The sequence below is a fragment of the Dendrobates tinctorius genome, unplaced genomic scaffold (genome assembly GCF_039654945.1).
Source record: "Dendrobates tinctorius isolate UK_male_01 unplaced genomic scaffold, ASM3965494v1 ptg000126l, whole genome shotgun sequence".
Lineage (NCBI taxonomy): Eukaryota > Metazoa > Chordata > Amphibia > Anura > Dendrobatidae > Dendrobates > Dendrobates tinctorius.
The window spans coordinates 20800735-20818958 of record NW_027361794.1 but is presented as its reverse complement, the minus strand read 5'-3'; the positions used below and the strand labels follow the sequence as shown (position 1 = coordinate 20818958).

The 18224-nt window shown below is 44.6% G+C and overlaps 3 protein-coding genes and 1 long non-coding RNA gene across 4 annotated transcripts in view; 2 read left to right on the top strand and 2 right to left on the bottom strand.

Moving 5' to 3' along the window:
• The window catches only part of LOC141047167 (uncharacterized), a 549720-nt gene that overhangs the window by 331668 nt on the left and 199828 nt on the right, over positions 1–18224 (top strand). The window lies entirely within an intron of this gene.
• LOC141047062 (uncharacterized) overlaps positions 1–18224 on the bottom strand; it is a 65391-nt gene that overhangs the window by 10789 nt on the left and 36378 nt on the right. The gene's annotated exons all lie outside the window — the stretch shown is intronic.
• The window catches only part of LOC141047061 (uncharacterized), a 105185-nt gene that overhangs the window by 53185 nt on the left and 33776 nt on the right, over positions 1–18224 (bottom strand). The window lies entirely within an intron of this gene.
• LOC141047063 (uncharacterized) overlaps positions 1–18224 on the top strand; it is a 49787-nt gene that overhangs the window by 28995 nt on the left and 2568 nt on the right. The gene's annotated exons all lie outside the window — the stretch shown is intronic.

Sequence of the window (18224 nt, the reverse complement as noted above, 5' to 3'; positions counted from 1 at the left end):
TAGTATATTGCGGCTCAGGAAATCAGCTTCTATATTCTCTACCCCTTTTATATGCAATGCCGTCAGAGAGAGTAGATGTTGTTCTGCTCTGTAAAAACTGTCGCTGGCTGCCTCCATTAGGGAGTGTGATCTTGTACCCCCCTGGTGATTGATGTATGCCACTGTGACTCTGTTGACCAACATGATACGGACATTTCGGCCGCTGAGGAGGGGAATAAAGTCTCTTAGGGCCTTGTTCACTGTCCACAGTTCTCTCAAGTTGGAAAATGCGCCCTGCTCCTGAGGTTCTCAGGACCCCTGGGCCACATGACCCCTTAGGTGCTCGCATCTGTTAGAATTACGTCGGTCACTGGTCTGTCCCATAGTATCCCTGACGTCAAGTTTGTCCTGTCTAACCACCAGTTGAGAGAGAGTTCCTGACCTCTAAGGAAAGATCCAGTCTTCCTTCTAAACGCCCTCTTAGTGACTTTTGTGCTGACAGAATTTCTCCCTGTAGCTGTCAGGTGTGGAATTGTGCCCACCTGACCGCCGGGATACAGGACATCAGGGTACCTAACAAGGACATCTCGTTTCTCAGGGTCATGTGGGGTTGGTCTAGGGCAGCCAAGGTCACATTCATCACCTTTTCTATCTTGGCCTCAGGTAGCAGACAGGCTTGTTGTTCGGAATCCAGGGTAAACCCTAGAAAAGCCTGTCTCTTTAGGGGTTGTAACCTTGATTTTTTGGTGTTTACCATCCAAGCCAGTTCCTGTAGGGTGTTGGTTACTCCTCTCAACTGTATGGTACAGTGGTCTTCTGAGCTGCCCACTATTAGGAAATCGTCCAAATAGGGTACTATTATCGTGTTGTGGATTCGGAGGAAGGCTGTCATCTCCGCTATGACTTTGGTAAACACTCTCGGGGCTATGGATATGCCAAACGGAAGGGCTCTGAATTGAAAATGCCTGAGATTTCCCTGGATGTAGAGCGTCACTCTTAAGTATTTCTGATAATCTGGGTGAATGGGGATGTGATAGTAGGGATCCTTTAAATCGACTACGGCCATAAAACAATTGTGATGCAGCAGTTTTATGGCTGTATTTACTGACTCCATTTTGAAGGTTTGATTTTTTATCCACTGATTGAAGCCTCTGAGGTTTATGATTGTCCTGAATGACTCATCCGTTTTTTTTATCAGGAAGAGGAGCGAGTAGAACCCTGTTCTCTCCTGTCCGCTTGGGACCTCGGAAAGAACATGCTTGCCTAACAGACTAAGGATTTCCTATTCCAAGGCCAACTGTTCTTCTATCCTCTTCCTGATGGGGGTAATGACAAATGACGCTCTCGGCTGATGTGAAAAAGGGATCTTCAGGCCTTCCCTTATGATGTTTAGGATCTAGACATTGGAAGAGATGTTTTCCCAGGCCTGGGAAAAGAGCGCCAATTTCCCCCCTACCGGAATTCTGGCGTCATTGTGGGGATTTCTTGGAAGTGGAGGTGGCTCCGCCGAACATAAATCTGGACTCCTTTTTCCTTTTATCTTCCCATCTCCCGGAGGACGGCCCCTGTTGAATTTTCCTCTCCGAAAGGGCGGCCTCCTCTGATCCACTGGAAACCTGGGGAAGCCTTTCTTCCTGTCACTGGCTTTCTCTAGGATGTCATCTAGGTTTTTCCCAAATAAAAACCGACCATCACATGGGAGAGAGCACAGCTTAGCCTTGAACTGCAGATCCCCTGGACAGCCTTTAAGCCACAACGCCCGTCTCATGGCGTTTGATAATCCTGCTGCTCTAGCTGTCAATCTCATGGAGTCAGCAGAGGTGTCTGCCAAAAAGGCTGCTGCCCCATGTAGAAGATACATGTCTGCCAGTATCTTTTCTCTTGAGACCTTTGAGGCAAGTCTCTCTTCCAGCTGCTGCAGCCAAATCATTAGGGAACGCGCTGTGCAGGTACCGGCTATTGCAGGCTTCAATCCTCCTGCTGCTGCTTCCCATGTATGTCTTAAATAGGAATCCGCTTTTTTATCCAGCGGGTCCCTAAGTACCCCTGAATCCTCCAGGGGCAGTGCCAATTTTTTGGATGACCTGGACACCGCCGCATCAATCTTTGGGACCTTGTCCCATATTTCTGTGTCCTTACACTGCGTGCAGAATTATTAGGCAAGTTGTATTTGAGAGGATTCTTTTAATTATTGAACAACAACTATGTTCTCAATCAACCCAAAAGACTTATAAAATATCAAAGCTTAATATTTTTGGAAGTTGGAGTGGTTTTTTTTAAGATTTGGCTATCTTAGGAGGATACCTGTTTTTTCAGGTAACTATTACTGTGCAGAATTATTAGGCAACTTAATAAAAACCAAATATATACCAATCTCACATGTTTATTTTCACCAGGTAAACCGATATAACACAAAATTTAGAAATAAACATTTCTGCAATTCAAAAACCAAAAAAACATCAGTGACCAATATAGCCACCTTTCTTTACGATGACACTCAAAAGCCTTCCATCCATAGATTCTGTCAGTTGTGTTTACGATCAACATTGTGTGCAGCAGCCACCACAGCCTCCCAGACACTGTTCTGAGAGGTGTACTGTTTTCCCTCCCTGTAGATCTCACATATTATGAGGGACCACAGGTTCTCTATGGGGTTCAGATCAGGTGAACAAGGGGGCCATGTCATTATTTTTTCTTCTTTTAAACCTTTACTGGCCAGCCACGCTGTGGAGTATTTGGATGCATGTGATGGAGCATTGTCCTGCATGAAAATCATGTTTTTCTAGAACGATACCGACTTCTTCCTTTACCACTGCTTGAAGAAGGGGTCTTCCAGAAACTGGCAGTAGGTCTGGGAGTTGAGCTCAACCTGAAAAGGTCCCAAAAGTTCATCTTTGATGATACCAGCCCATACCTGTACCCCACCTCCACCTTGCTGGCGTCTGAGTCGGAGTGGAGCTCTCTGCCCTTTACTGATCCAGCCTTGGGCCCATCCATCTGGCCCATCAAGAGTCACACTCATTTCATCAGTCCATAAAACCTTAGAAAAATCAGTCTTAAGATATTTCTTGGCCCAGTCTTGATGTTTTATCTTATTTTTCTTGTTCAAAGGTGGTCATTTTTCAGCCTTCCTTACCTTGGCCATATCCCTGAGTATGGAACACCTTGAGCTTTTTGATACTCCAGTAACATTGCACCTCTGAAATATGGCAAAACTGGTGGCAAATGGCATCTTGAAGCTTGATTTTCCTCAATTCATGGGCAGTTATTTTGCGCCTTTTTTTATCAACACGCTTCTTGCGACCCTGTTGGCCATTTGCCATGAAACGCTTGATTGTTCCGTGATCATGCTTCAAAAGTTTGGCAATTTCAATACTTCTGCATCCCTCTGCAAGACATCTCACAATTTTTGACTTTTCAGAGTCCGTCAAATCTTTCTTCTGACCCATTTTGCCAAAGGAAAGGAAGTTGCCTAATAATTAAGAACACCTTATATAGGGTGTTGATGTCATTAGACCACACCCATCCTCATTACAGAGATGCAAATCACCTGATTTACATAATTGGCAGTTGGCTTTCAAGCCTATACAGCTTGCAGTATGACAACATGTATAAAAAGGATGATGTGATCAAAATACTCATTTGCCTAATAATTCTGCACACAGTGTATGTTCAAAGGGGTACCTCCTTTTAGAGGAGGAGGGAAGGGCTCCTGACCTCTCAGGCTTCTTCCATCCTCTCTCAATGAGTGCCTGGACCTTCTCATTGACTGGAAAGGTCCGTTTTTTCCTTTCTTGTAGTCCCCTGAACATGACGTCCTCCAGGGATTTAGCTGTTTTTTACTGCTGTAGGCCCATTGTTACTCTGATGGCCTTGAGGAGAGCATCCGTATCTTCTAGAGCATCCATATCTTGTATTGGAAAACATGGTTTGCCACCCGCGTCACTATCTGAGGAGGAGGAGAAGGATGGGTGTTCGGCCTGAGATAAGGCCGAGGAAGAGTCTAAGACAGAGCTAGGAGGATCTTTCCCACTCTTTCTCCCCTTTTTTTAATAATGCTTTAAACGAGCCTTCCATTTCCGACCTGATGACTGATCTAAGGCTGGCTGCAAGGCTGGGCGCTTCCTCCGCCATGGTTCGCTGGATGTAGCTAATCTCTTGCTAGGGGGCTTCTACATATGGCACAATCTCTATTGTTCTTCTTACTCCCTGATTTTTTAGGTTTTTCCTAAGAAGTTTAAAACACACAAAAGAAGGGCCCTATTAAACAGTTTACTAACATTCACGAAGATCACTCACCACCCATAATCAAGGGTACCGGACTCGGAGGCTGTGGAGGGGCACGTGACCTGTGCTCTCTGGACATCGAGGAGTCCCTCAATCTGTGGCTGGGGCGACTGCTGCTTTTGCCACTTGATCGGCTGCCACTCTTTTGCTTGTGAGCTGAGGGTTGTGAAGGAGGCAGAGCCGGTGGAGACGGCGGCCATTCCTGCTATGACCCCATGGTTACCCGTCCGTACTGACCACCATCCTCCTTTAAATAGACTGCCTCTGTCCCGATTAGCGTCTTCCCCCTCCCCCTGTGACCGCCGGCCGACCGCTGCAGCTTTCATGAAAAAGCCGGCCGGCGTCACACCGGGCGCCATTGTTGCCGTCGCCTTACTGACGTCAGCCGGACGTGCTCCCAGGATGCCCTGCGTTGTCGACGTCAGCGGCCGGAAGACGCCCCCGGCCCTCCTTCGATCACAGGGAGCCAGCCCGGGGGCACGCGCGAAGGGAGGGAGGCGCGGTGGAGCATCCAGGGTTTAGGAGCTGCCTGCCACGCCCACATGAATCAGAAGCCACAGGGGGACCCCGGGGACTGCGCTGCCAGACACCCGACGCTACAGGTAAGGTAACCTGCTCTTCCCGCGCCGGGCCTGGGTCTTCCTTACTCTATGACAGGCACCGCCGCTGTCAGTATGGGATTCCCTTCCAGGACAGGAACCCAATTGAAGCGGGGGGAGAGGTACCGCCCTTATATTTCAGTAGGTTCCTGTCCTGGTGGGGCGGATCCCTCTCAGGTGTGCTGTCATGAGTGAAGGGAAAACAAATGATAATTTAAGACATGGAGTCAATCCATGAAATCAAAGCTCGAACCATGCCAACACATCTCCTGCAGACGTGAATAAATATTACAGTCATCAGCCACGCACAGCTTAGAGATATATCATGGCACAGGTGTAATGTTATTTATGCAGTTTATCACAATCCTCCTTGAAGTTAGTCAATTTTAAACGAAATTGAAAAGTCAGGATAAAAGGGAAAAATGATAATTACTTACCGATAATTTGATTTTCCAGAGCCATGACAGCACCGCACATGAGAGATGGCATCCGCCCTCAGGAACAGAAAACCTGTAGCAGAGATAAAAGAAGGGGGCGGCACCTCTCTCCTCAGTTTGTTTCAGAGTATGCAAGGTAACCGCCTTATTAGTTGACATGTATATTTTATTTGATTAAGTCACTCTTATCCACCTTCTTTTGACATATTATATATTTAAATATATATTTTTCCATATATACATATATTTGTGCATCACACAACCATCACCAAGATAGGGCGGGAATCAATGCGGTGCTGTCATGGCTCTGAAAAATCAAATTACCGGTAAGTAATTATCATTTTTTTCCCCTTACCCATGACAGCACCGCACATGAGAGGAAGAAATAGAAGAGACTCCTAGGGTGGGACAACAGCAGATAACACCTTTCTCCCAAAGGCAAGATTCGAGAGCCCTTGATCTAGCCTATAGTGAAGGAAACAAGTGGATGGTGAAGACCATACTGCTGCTCTGCAAATCTGTTCTACAGATGCATTCGCCCTTCAGCCCAGGATGTGGCTATGGCCCTTGTAGAGTGAGCCATTACACCCCGTAGGGGAGTCTGACCTGAGGAGGAGTAAAATAGTGAAATAGCCATACGAAGCCATCGTGCGATGGTTTATTTTGAAGCCTTTTTTCCCCGTTTGTCCCCTGGAAGGAGACAAAAAGGGATAATGACTTCACCATGATTTTGAGACCTCTATATATTGAGTAGGCAACAAAAAGCAAAAAACACAAATATCCTGAACTAAAAAGTAAAAAGTATACTGCAAATAATGCATAAAGGTAATAATAATAATAAGGGTATTTAGTAAACATAATTTTGATCAAAATAATGTGCAAGCCATCCCGCCACGTCACGGCAACCCTTGTGGGACAGTCCCTACTCTAGTATTTAAAACATTTTCACTTGCCAAGTGACGTGAATGTGAATCAGGATCGAGCGGCTGAACCACTAGTAACAGCTTAGGCCAGACAAGATGGTTTTCCCAGCTCAGAAAAAAGGGCGGTCACACCCATATATGCACTGAATGCACAATGACATGAATAAAAAACAAATCTGAACTGAGAAAGTAAATTAATGTGTATGCACAATGTGAGTGCATATTAACACATGACCATTAACCAGAGAAAACAAAAAGCAAAAAACACAAATATCCTGAACTAAAAAGTAAAAAGTATACTGCAAATAATGCATAAAGGTAATAATAATAATAAGGGTATTTAGTAAACATAATTTTGATCAAAATAATGTGCAAGCCATCCCGCCACGTCACGGCAACCCTTGTGGGACAGTCCCTACTCTAGTATTTAAAACATTTTCACTTGCCAAGTGACGTGAATGTGAATCAGGATCGAGCGGCTGAACCACTAGTAACAGCTTAGACCAGACAAGATGGTTTTCCCAGCTCAGAAAAAAGGGCGGTCACACCCATATATGCACTGAATGCACAATGAAATGAATAAAAAACAAATCTGAACTGAGAAAGTAAATTAATGTGTATGCACAATGTAAGTGCATATTAACACATGACCATTAACCAGAGAAAACAAAAAGCAAAAAACACAAATATCCTGAGCTAAAAAGTATACTGCAAATAATGCATAAAGGTAATAATAATAATAAGGGTATTTAGTAAACATAATTTTGATCAAAATAATGTGCAAGCCATCCCGCCACGTCACGGCAACCCTTGTGGGACAGTCCCTACTCTAGTATTTAAAACCTTTTCACTTGCCAAGTGACGTGAATGTGAATCAGGATCGAGCGGCTGAACCACTAGTAACAGCTTAGACCAGACAAGATGGTTTTCCCAGCTCAGAAAAAAGGGCGGTCACACCCATATATGCACTGAATGCACAATGAAATGAATAAAAAACAAATCTGAACTGAGAAAGTAAATTAATGTGTATGCACAATGTAAGTGCATATTAACACATGACCATTAACCAGAGAAAACAAAAAGCAAAAAACACAAATATCCTGAACTAAAAAGTAAAAAGTATACTGCAAATAATGCATAAAGGTAATAATAATAAGGGTATTTAGTAAACAAAATTTTGATCAAAATAATGTACAAGCCATCCCGCCACGTCACGGCAACCCTTGTGGGACAGTCCCTACTCTAGTATTTAAAACCTTTTCACTTGCCAAGTGACGTGAATGTGAATAAGGATCGAGCGGCTGAACCACTAGTAACAGCTTAGGCCAGACAGAATGGCTTTCCCAGCTCAGAAAAAGGGCGGTCACACCCATATATGCACTGAATGCACAATGAAATGAATAAGTCTGGCCTAAGCTGTTACTAGTGGTTCAGCCGCTCGATCCTTATTCACATTCACGTCACTTGGCAAGTGAAAAGGTTTTAAATACTAGAGTAGGGACTGTCCCACAAGGGTTGCCGTGACGTGGCGGGATGGCTTTTACATTATTTTGATCAAAATTTTGTTTACTAAATACCCTTATTATTATTACTATCTTTATGCATTATTTCCAGTATATTTTTTTACTTTTTAGTTCAGGATATTTGTGTTTTTTGCTTTTTGTTTTCTCTGGTTAATGGTCATGTGTTAATATGCACTCACATTGTGCATACACATTAATTTACTTTCTCAGTTCAGATTTGTTTTTTATTCATTTCATTGTGCATTCAGTGCATATATGGGTGTGACCGCCCTTTTTTCTGAGCTGGGAAAACCATCTTGTCTGGCCTAAGCTGTTACTAGTGGTTCAGCCGCTCGATCCTGATTCACATTCACGTCACTTGGCAAGTGAAAAGGTTTTAAATACTAGAGTAGGGACTGTCCCACAAGGGTTGCCGTGACGTGGCGGGATGGTTTGCACATTGTTTTGATCAAAATTATGTTTACTAAATACCCTTATTATTATTATTACCTTTATGCATTATTTGCAGTATACTTTTTACTTTTTAGTTCAGGATATTTGTGTTTTTTGCTTTTTGTTTTCTCTGGTTAATGGTCATGTGTTAATATGCACTCACATTGTGCATACACATTAATTTACTTTCTCAGTTCAGATTTGTTTTTTATTCATTTCATTGTGCATTCAGTGCATATATGGGTGTGACCGCCCTTTTTTCTGAGCTGGGAAAACCATCTTGTCTGGCCTAAGCTGTTACTAGTGGTTCAGCCGCTCGATCCTTATTCACATTCACGTCACTTGGCAAGTGAAAAGGTTTTAAATACTAGAGTAGGGACTGTCCCACAAGGGTTTGCCGTGACGTGGCGGGATGGCTTGCACATTATTTTGATCAAAATTATGTTTACTAAATACCCTTATTATTATTATTACCTTTATGCATTATTTGCAGTATACTTTTTACTTTTTAGTTCAGGATATTTGTGTTTTTTGCTTTTTGTTTTCTCTGGTTAATGGTCATGTGTTAATATGCACTCACATTGTGCATACACATTAATTTACTTTCTCAGTTCAGATTTGTTTTTTATTTTTTTTTTTTTATTGAGTAGGCAACGTCTGATATCAAAGCAATGAAAGGGCTCTCCCTGGGATTTTTGGATTGGCACAAAACGAGGGCAAAATTATTTACTGGTCTATGTGAAATTTGGAATTGACCTTCGGGAGGAAGGCCGGGTCAGTCTTTATGATTACTCTGTCATCCAGAAAGGTAGTATATGGAGGATTTACAGAGATAGCTTGCAGCTCGCAGACACGCCTAGCTGACGTCAGGGCAACCAGGAGCACTGTTTTCAACGTTAAGGCCTTTACCGAACTAGAAGTAATAGGCTCGAAAGGAGGAGACGTTAGGGCATTAATACTAAATTTAGATCCCAGGGAGCTACCTTAGTAAGTAATTTGGAGGGTCTGGTTGTGGAGGAGGCTCGAATGAATCTATAGACCCAGGGGTGATCGGCGAGTTTTTGGTCAAACAACGTACCCAGGGCAGATACTTGCACCATTAGGGTGCTCGTGGACAATCCTCTTTCTAGCTCCATTTGGAGGAATTCCAGGATCTCCTTTATTGGGACTTCCTGGCTTGTTTCGGATAACAGTCGGCCTGAGAACTCCAGGAACTTTTCCTAAATTTTTTGGAATTTGACAGAGTTTACCTTTTTTCCTGCTTGCAAGCAGGGTGGTCACCAAGGGGTCTGAGAATCCCTTTGCTAAAAAGAGTCCCCTCTCAAGTTCCAAGCGGTGAGATGGAGTCTGTGCACTTGAGGATGTAGTACCGGGCCCTGGTGAAGGAGATTCGGGAAATCCGGGAGGATCCATGGGTCCGAGATAGACATGCGTCTGAGCCATGTGAACCACGCCTTTTTTGGCCAGAAGGGCGTGATAAGGATTACTCGTGCCTTGTCTTCCCGAATCTTTTTCAGGACTATTGGGATTAACGGAATCAGGGGAAATGCATGCGCTAGGTGAAATTCCCAGCGGTGTAGCAGTGCATTCACCCCTTCTGGGCGTTCTCTTGGGCTTAGTGAGTAGAACCTGTTTACTTTCCGATTCCTTCTTGTGGCAAACAGATCCACTTCTGGTGTGCCCCAGATGGCACAGACTTTCCCAAATATCTCCAGATTTAGGGACCACCCCCCCTGGTGTAATACATGCCAGCTTAAGAAGTTAGCCATAAGATTGTCTGTCCCTTTCAAATGTTTTCCCGTTAGGGAAAAAAAGATTGCTTTCTGCCCATATGAATAATTTTCTGGCCTCTGCCATCCTAGATGTTGACCGTGTACCCCCTTGTCGGTTTATGTAAGCTATGGCCGTTCTGTTGTCGGATAAAATTGCAACATGCTGGCCTTGAATTTCTTCTTTTACCTGAAGAAATGCCCGCCTTACCGTTGCCAGTTCTTTTAAATTGGAGGATGCTGTCCTCATTGAGGGTTCCCATTGGCCCTGTAGAATCCGGTCCGCTAGGTGTGCTCCCCAACCTAACAGACTTGCGTCTGTGGTTAGCACCACCACGTTCTGAACAGACCAGGGTACTGCCCTGCTTAAGTTTTCGGTGCTCAGCCACCATTTTAATGAGTCCTGAACTTGTGGCGACAAGATTATCTTCCGATTCAATCTGTAAGGGTACTTCCCCTGCTTGGCAAAGGTCTGCCACTCTAATTTTCTTGTGTGGCTTTGTGCCCACTGGACCGCTGGGATTGTCGCTGTTAAGGTACCCATAAGTGACATCGCTCCTCTTATCGATATGGCCTGACCGGGTTGTATTTGTTGTATCCTTTTATGAATGGTCCGAATCTTCCTCTCTGGGAGGACACATTGTTGCTTGACCGAATTTATATGAATTCCGAGGAATTCTTGTGTCTGAACTGGAACGAACCTTGATGAAGTTGATCATCCAGCCTAACCTAGTTAATATCTCTAGTACTTTTGTGACTGCCTCTCCACAATTTTGTGTTGCTCGCCACGATGAGGAAATCGTCCAAATAGGGTACTAGCAGTATGTTTTCTTTTCTCACAAAGGATGCTATCTCTGAGATGATCTTTGTGAATATGCGAGGGGCTACGTGACACCCCAAAGGGAAGGCATTGATATTGAAAGTGAGTGGGGACCTGAGTAATCTCCACTACCAACCTCTGGTTTGATGCATATGGGGAAAACAGACCAATGCATAAAAAACTGTGCACACGTATACTGAAGTTTGTAAAAAAAAATTATTTATATAGAAAACACTTTGTCACAACTAGACGTACAATTAAAAACACTTTAAAAACATACAACATGTGAACCACATCCTATCCCACAAAAATTATACCACCAAGAAAACACTGCTGTTATGTAACAAAAAATATGCTGTGAGTTCATTTTTCCCTTCACCATTGAGGTCTGATGAACTCCCTCCTCTGGTGAAGGAAGGTAGTGAGGCTGATTACCAAACACCTGGGCAGCTAGATGATGACTGGGTGGCTAGAATTGAGGACTGGATATAAGGCTGCCGACGCCCTTCTTCCTGGCTGGTGATTTTACTGCTGGATTCTTGGAGACCAGTCTGATTCCTGCGTCTCAAAGCTAAGTTTTTCTGATCTGCTTTGTACTCTTCAGTTTTGTTTTTGTTTTGCCTTGTTTTTTTGGAGTTCTGCCATCCCCGGCCGGGGGTGAGCTGAATTACATTTTTGTCTCTGATCTGTTGATCTTTTGCTCTGTCTTCAGAATATACCTGAGTGCTGATATAGTCTTTTGAAGCCTAGCGACTTCAGGGCCTGTTTTTCCTATCAGTCGGTTGGCTCATTTTGATAGGGTTTTTGCGGATGGCAAACAGCAGCTTTCCTATCCTGTCCTATGTAGTTAGCTTGGGCCCCATCATTTGCTCAACCTATCTTTCTATCTGTGTTAGTGTTTTCATCTTGCTTCACCGTCATTATATGTTGGGGGCTGCCTATTGCTTTGGGGTCTGCTCTGGGGCAGTTTAGTTTTTCCCCTTTCTGTCTTTAGGCTATGTAGTTCTCCGGCTGTGATCAAGGGGTCTAGGGCACCGTAGGAACCCCCCACGGCTACTGCTAGTTGTTGTGGATAGGTTCAGGAGTCTGCAATCCGATAGCTGCCAACCTCTCTGGTTTTTCTGGAATTAGCTAGTATTTTGTTTTTCCTCCTTCGGTGACTCATCATAACAGAATCACCAGCCATACCGCAGATCCTAGGGTACTCAATAGCAGGAGAGAATTGTAGAAAAAAAAAAAAAGTGTCAGAATTGTTTTTTTTTTGTGTGCATATTTTTTCCTCTATATCTCTGAGGCCGTAGGGGGAATTTTTCTCTCAATGGAGATGAAGCAATTGTCTGATCGTGTGGAGCAGCTCGCTGCTGAAGTGCGGGAATTTCTGCCTATCTTGCTCATTCACATGCTGCTGAACCAAAGATTCCCACTCCTGATGTGTTTTTTGGGGATCGGTCTAAATTCTTGAATTTCAAGAATTGTAAATTATTTTTTGCCTTGAAGCCTAACTCGTCGGGGAACTCCACGCAGCAGGTTAAAATTGTCATCTCTTTGCTGCGCGGCGATCCCCAGGATTGGGCGTTTTCTTTGAAACCTGATGATCCTATTCTGAATAATGTGAACGCATTTTTTCAAGCCTTGGGGTTGCTGTATGATGAACCTAATGCTATTGATCAGGCTGAAAAGACACTGTTGGCATTAAGCCAGGGTCGGGATTCGGCAGAGTTGTACTGTCAAAAATTCCGAAAGTGGGCGGTCCTTACTACCTGGAATGATGGTGCCTTGGCAGCCCTCTTTCGGAAGGGTTTGTCAGAAACTGTAAAAGATACTATGGTGGGATTTCCTGTTCCCTCTGGTCTTGACGATTCTATGTCATTAGCCATTCAGGTGGATCGGCGTTTACGTGAACGCAAAACTACACGAGAGATGTTGCCACCTGTTGAACAAATGTCTGAACCTATCCAATGTGATAGAGTTTTGTCTAGGGAGCAACGTCAGGAGTTCAGAAGGCGTAATAAACTGTTTTTTTTGTGGAGATGCCTCGCTTATTATTTCTGTCTGCCCTAAACGAGAGAAACGTTGTGCACACACGTTTTCTGTGGGTGGTGTTCAACCTAAGTTTCTTCTGGCAATTACTCTGATCTGCTCCCTGTCCACATTTTCCGCCAAGGCTTTTGTGGATTCAGGAGCAGCTCTGAACCTGATGGACTTGGATTTTGCTAAACATTGTGGATTTCCTATGACACCTCTGCGGACACCTATCCCTTTGAGGGGTATTGATGCTACTCCTTTGGCGAAGAATAAACCTCAGTTTTGGACCCAGGTGGTAATGCAGGTCGCCCCAGACCATCAAGAAAATTGCAGATTTTTGGTGTTGCATAATTTGCATGATACCATTGTTCTGGGGTTTCCCTGGTTGCAAATCCATAATCCAGTTCTGGATTGGAAATCTTTGTCTGTGGTGAGTTGGGGTTGTCGGTGTGCCCTTAGTGATGCTCCTGTTTTCTCCACCTCTCCCCAGTTGCATGATGTTCCTGACTATTTGGCTGACTTTTATGATGTATTTAGTGAGAATGAGTCTGCATCTTTGCCTCCTCATAGGAGTTATGATTGTGCAATTGAGCTGAACCCGGGGTGTAAATTCCCCAAGGGTCGGCTTTTCAATTTATCTGTACCCGAGCACGAGGCTATGCGATCCTATATTAAGGAGGCATTGGAGAAGGGTCATATTAGACCATCCTCTTCACCCTTAGGTGCTGGGTTTTTTTTCGTGGCTAAAAAGGATGGTTCATTAAGGCCTTGTATTGACTATCGTGCCCTCAACAAAATTACTGTTAAATATCAGTATCCGTTACCCCTGATTTCTGATCTATTCTCCAGAGTTAAAGGTGCTTGCTGGTTTACCAAGCTTGACCTCAGGGGGGCGTATAATCTTATTCGCATTAAGCATGGGGATGAATGGAAGACGGCTTTTAATACTCCGGAGGGACATTTTGAGTACCTGGTGATGCCTTTTGGGCTCACTAATGCCCCCTTCTGTCTTCCAGTGCTTCATGAACGATATATTCCGAGACTTTTTGGATGCATTTTTAATTATCTATCTGGATGATATTTTGATCTTCTCCAAGAATTGGGACTCTCATGTGGAACATGTTCGGACTGTGTTCCGGATTTTGAGGGAGAATTGCCTGCATGTCAAGGGATCGAAATGCCTTTTTGGGGTACAGAGGATTTCATTTTTGGGATTTATTTTGTCTCCGTCAACTATTGAAATTTGCCCGGCCAAGGTACAGGCCATTTATGATTGGGTTCAGCCCACTTCTTTGAAGGCCCTCCAGAAGTTTTTGGGTTTTGCTAATTTTTATCGGAAATTTATAGCTAATTTTTCTGGTATTGCCAAGCCATTGACGGATTTGACTAGGAAGGGTGCTGATGTGCTGAATTGGTCTCCAGAGGCTGTTTCTTCCTTTCAGGAGCTGAAGCGAAGATTCACTTCTGCTCCGGTTTTGCGGCAACCTGATGTCTCACTCCCGTTTCAGGTGGAGATGGACGCTTCTGAGATTGGTGCAGGAGCGGTGTTGTCCCAAAAAGATCCTGTGACATCTAAAATTAATCCTTGTGCTTTCTTTTCCCGAAAGTTCTCCCCATCCGAACGTAACTATGATGTGGGGAATCGGGAACTGTTGGCCATGAAATGGGCATTTGAGGAGTGGAGACATTGGTTGGAGGGAGCCAAACACCAAGTCGTGGTCCTTACTGACCACAAGAATTTGATTTACCTGGAGTCGGCCAAGCGCTTGAATCCTAGACAGGCTAGGTGGGCCTTGTTTTTCTCACGTTTTGATTTTGTGGTCTCTTTTCTTCCGGGCACTAAGAATGTCAAGGCAGACGCCCTCTCTAGGAGTTTCCTTGCTGATTCTCCTGTTGTGACTAAGCCTGCTACCATCTTAGGCGAGGGGGTAGTTCTTTCTGCCATCTCGCCCGATTTGAGACGTGCTCTAGAAGAGTTTCAGGAGGACAAACCTGAGCGTTGTCCCAGTGGAAAGTTGTATGTTCCTGACCAGTGGAGGAAGAGAGTGATGTCTGAAGTTTATTGCTCTGCATTGGCTGGTCATCCAGGTATTTTTGGTACTAGAGATCTGGTGAGTCGGTCTTTTTGGTGGCCCGCCTTGTCTCATGATGTCAGGAATTTTGTGCAGTCCTGTGGGACTTGCTCCCGGTCTAAACCTTGTTCTCGCTCTAGTGGCTTGTTGATGCCTTTGCCGGTGCCCAGGAGGCCATGGACCCATATTTCAATGGATTTTATCTCTGATATGCCTGTCTCTCAAAGAATGACTGTTATTTGGGTGATTTGTGATAGATTCTCTAAGATGGTCCATCTTGTACCACTCCCTAAGTTGCCATCTTCCTCTGAGTTGGTGCCCTTGTTTTTGCAACAGGTGGTTCGCTTGCACGGGATTCCTGAGCTAGTTCTGCCACTTTGATGTCACTTTTTTTTTGTAACTTTGTTTTTCACCCTCGATTTTCTTCAGGGCAGGTGGAGCCTTCTGCCTGCCCAGGTGTTGACACTGTGGTGGAGAGAATGCACCAGATCTGGGACCAAGTAGTGGATAAGTTGTCTCTCTCCCAGGAAAAGGCCCAGCGGTTTTCCAACCGGCGTAGGACCGTTGGTCCCCAGTTTAAGGTGGGTGATATGGTTTGGTTGTCATCAAAAAATATAGCTATGAAGGTGGCTTCTCCTAAGTTTAAGCCTAGATTTATTGGACCTTACAAGATTTTGGAGATTATTAATCCGGTCTCTTTTCGGTTGGCTCTTCCTGTCACATTTAAAATTCATAATGTGTTTCATAAGTCCTTGTTGAAGAGGTTTGTTGAACCAGTAGTTCCTGTGGTGGCACCTCCTGACCCTATATTGGTTGAAGGTAACATGGAATATGAGGTAGAGAAGATACTGGATTCCCGTCTGGCTAGACGGAGACTCTAGTATTTGGTTAAGTGGAAGGGTTATGGTCAGGAGGATAATTCCTGGGTCTCTGCCTCTGATATTCATGTTGAAAGATTGGTGCGTGCCTTTCATCGGGCTCACCCGGATCGCCCTGGTGGCATGGATGAGGGTACGGTGACCCCTCCTCAAGGGGGAGGTACTGTTGTGAGTTCATTTTTCCCTTCACCATTGAGGTCTGATGAACTCCCTCCTCTGGTGAAGGAAGGTAGTGAGGCTGATTACCAAACACCTGGGCAGCTAGATGATGACTGGGTGGCTGGAATTGAGGACTGGATATAAGGCTGCCGACGCCCTTCTTCCTGGCTGGTGATTTTCCTGCTAGATTCTTGGAGACCAGTCTGATTCCTGCTTCTCAAAGCTAAGTTTTTCTGCTCTGCTTTGTACTCTTCAGTTTTGTTTTTGTTTTGCCTTGTTTTTTCGGAGTTCTGCCATCCCCAGCCGGGGGTGAGCTGAATTCCATTTTTGTCTCTGATCTGTTGATCTTTTGCTCTGTCTTCAGAATATACCTGAGTGCTGATATAGTGTTTTGAAGCCTAGCAACTTCAGGGCCTGTTTTTCCTATCAGTCGGTTGGCTCATTTTGATAGGGTTTTTGCGGATGGCAGACAGCAGCTTTCCTATCCTGTGCTATGTAGTTAGCTTGGGCCCCATCATTTGCTCAACCTATCTTTGTTAGTGTTTTCATCTTGCTTCACCGTCATTATATGTTGGGGGCTGCCTATTGCTTTGGGGTCTGCTCTGGGGCAGTTTAGTTTTTCCCCTTTCTGTCTTTAGGCTATGTAGTTCTCCGGCTGTGATCGAGGGGTCTAGGGCACCGTAGGAACCCCCCACGGCTACTGCTAGTTGTTGTGGATAGGTTCAGGGGTCTGCAATCCGATAGCTGCCAACCTCTCTGGTTTTTTTGGACTTAGCTGGTATTTTGTTTTTTCCTCCTTCGGTGACTCATCATAACAAAATATATATGCATAGGATAATGACAAACAATGACATCAAGGAATAAACACGTGTAGCTATGCAATAATTGGAAAACCAGTGTGCTGAAATCCTAATTAGGAGGCAGCAAAAGTGTATAGAAAAACACAGGCAAATGGGCGTCCCCAGGAATGCCTCACTAATCTGAAGCACTGGTGGATTAACTCTGAAACACCCATCCTCCCTATTATAAAAGCAATCCTAAAACTGCGGTACTAAATAGATTGTCAGGTAGGAAATATCTAGAATTAGACAATATCTATATAATCACAAGGAATTCATAAGAAATGAATATACAACCATGCCACATGAGAAGCCGCAAATTAGTATAAGGATCACTGCCAGATGGAACATCACCATGACATTTCTTATGCCTCGGCAAGCTATTATACCAGTGGATCATTATCATGTGACCCTGGTGTTTGCACAGCAGTGTTTTCATGATGCCTCTCGTATCCATGGCTCCCAGAGGTCGGCTCAAGCACACCGGTATTCTATTTGTATTAATTTATATTGATCCTTAAAACCTAGACTTACCACACCCCCATCATTCCCCTGACGAAGCTGCATCGCAGCGATACGCTTGGGGCCTTTTTCCCCACATCCTTCCCCTCTCCTTACCTTCATGGGTCACCTTCATGGGGGTTTATTTTCCTCCTAGGACCATGCTGACACCTCCCAAGCAGGTTTTAGAAAAGCATCAGCTTTTTTGTCAAGGGGATCTTTTAAGGCACCCATGGTCTTCAAATGGCAGGGCTATCCCTCTGGAGGTACTGGCGATAGCAGCATCCAGTCTGGGAGCTTTTTCCCATTTTTCACATACTTCATCAAATAGGTATTTACGTTTAAGTGTTTGTGGTATGGACATCTTTTTGTTGGACTTTATCTATTCCCTTTTGATTAAATTTAGTAGATTATCGTGGAAAGGAAAAACTCTGTGTTTCTTCCCCTCAAAATTACTAAACATGGAATCCTGTACTGTCCGCGGCTCCCTTGGCATTTCAACCCCAATGGTAGACCTGACAAGTTTGAGTAATTTTCCGATATCTTCGGATAGAAAATAAGGGTGCCCTTCCTCCTCCGAGGAGTCCAGGTCTGAGTCATCAGAGGGTTCTAATTCTCCTGACTCTTCCTCTGCTTTTGTTTGGACGTGGCCTTTTTTGCTTAGGAAAGACATGACATAGAGGGTGTCATTACCCACACATTTTTGACTTACAAAGGCACTCACCCAAACCCCATGGGGACCACGGTAGCCTCCGGGTCTTCATCTGGTGTGCGCACTTCGGTTGTGGGGTCCGCCATGCTTGTCAGCTGCTGCAGCCGCCTGAGTGTGCCTCGTTTTTTTATATGGTGGGGCGGTGTGCGTGCTCCTGGAACAGCTCCCTCCCAGAAGTGTCCAGCACACCAGCTTCCTCCGGCATGTGACGTCACTTCCGGTGCGACCGGAAGTCGTCCCCCATTCAGTCAGCGCCAGCTTCATGATGG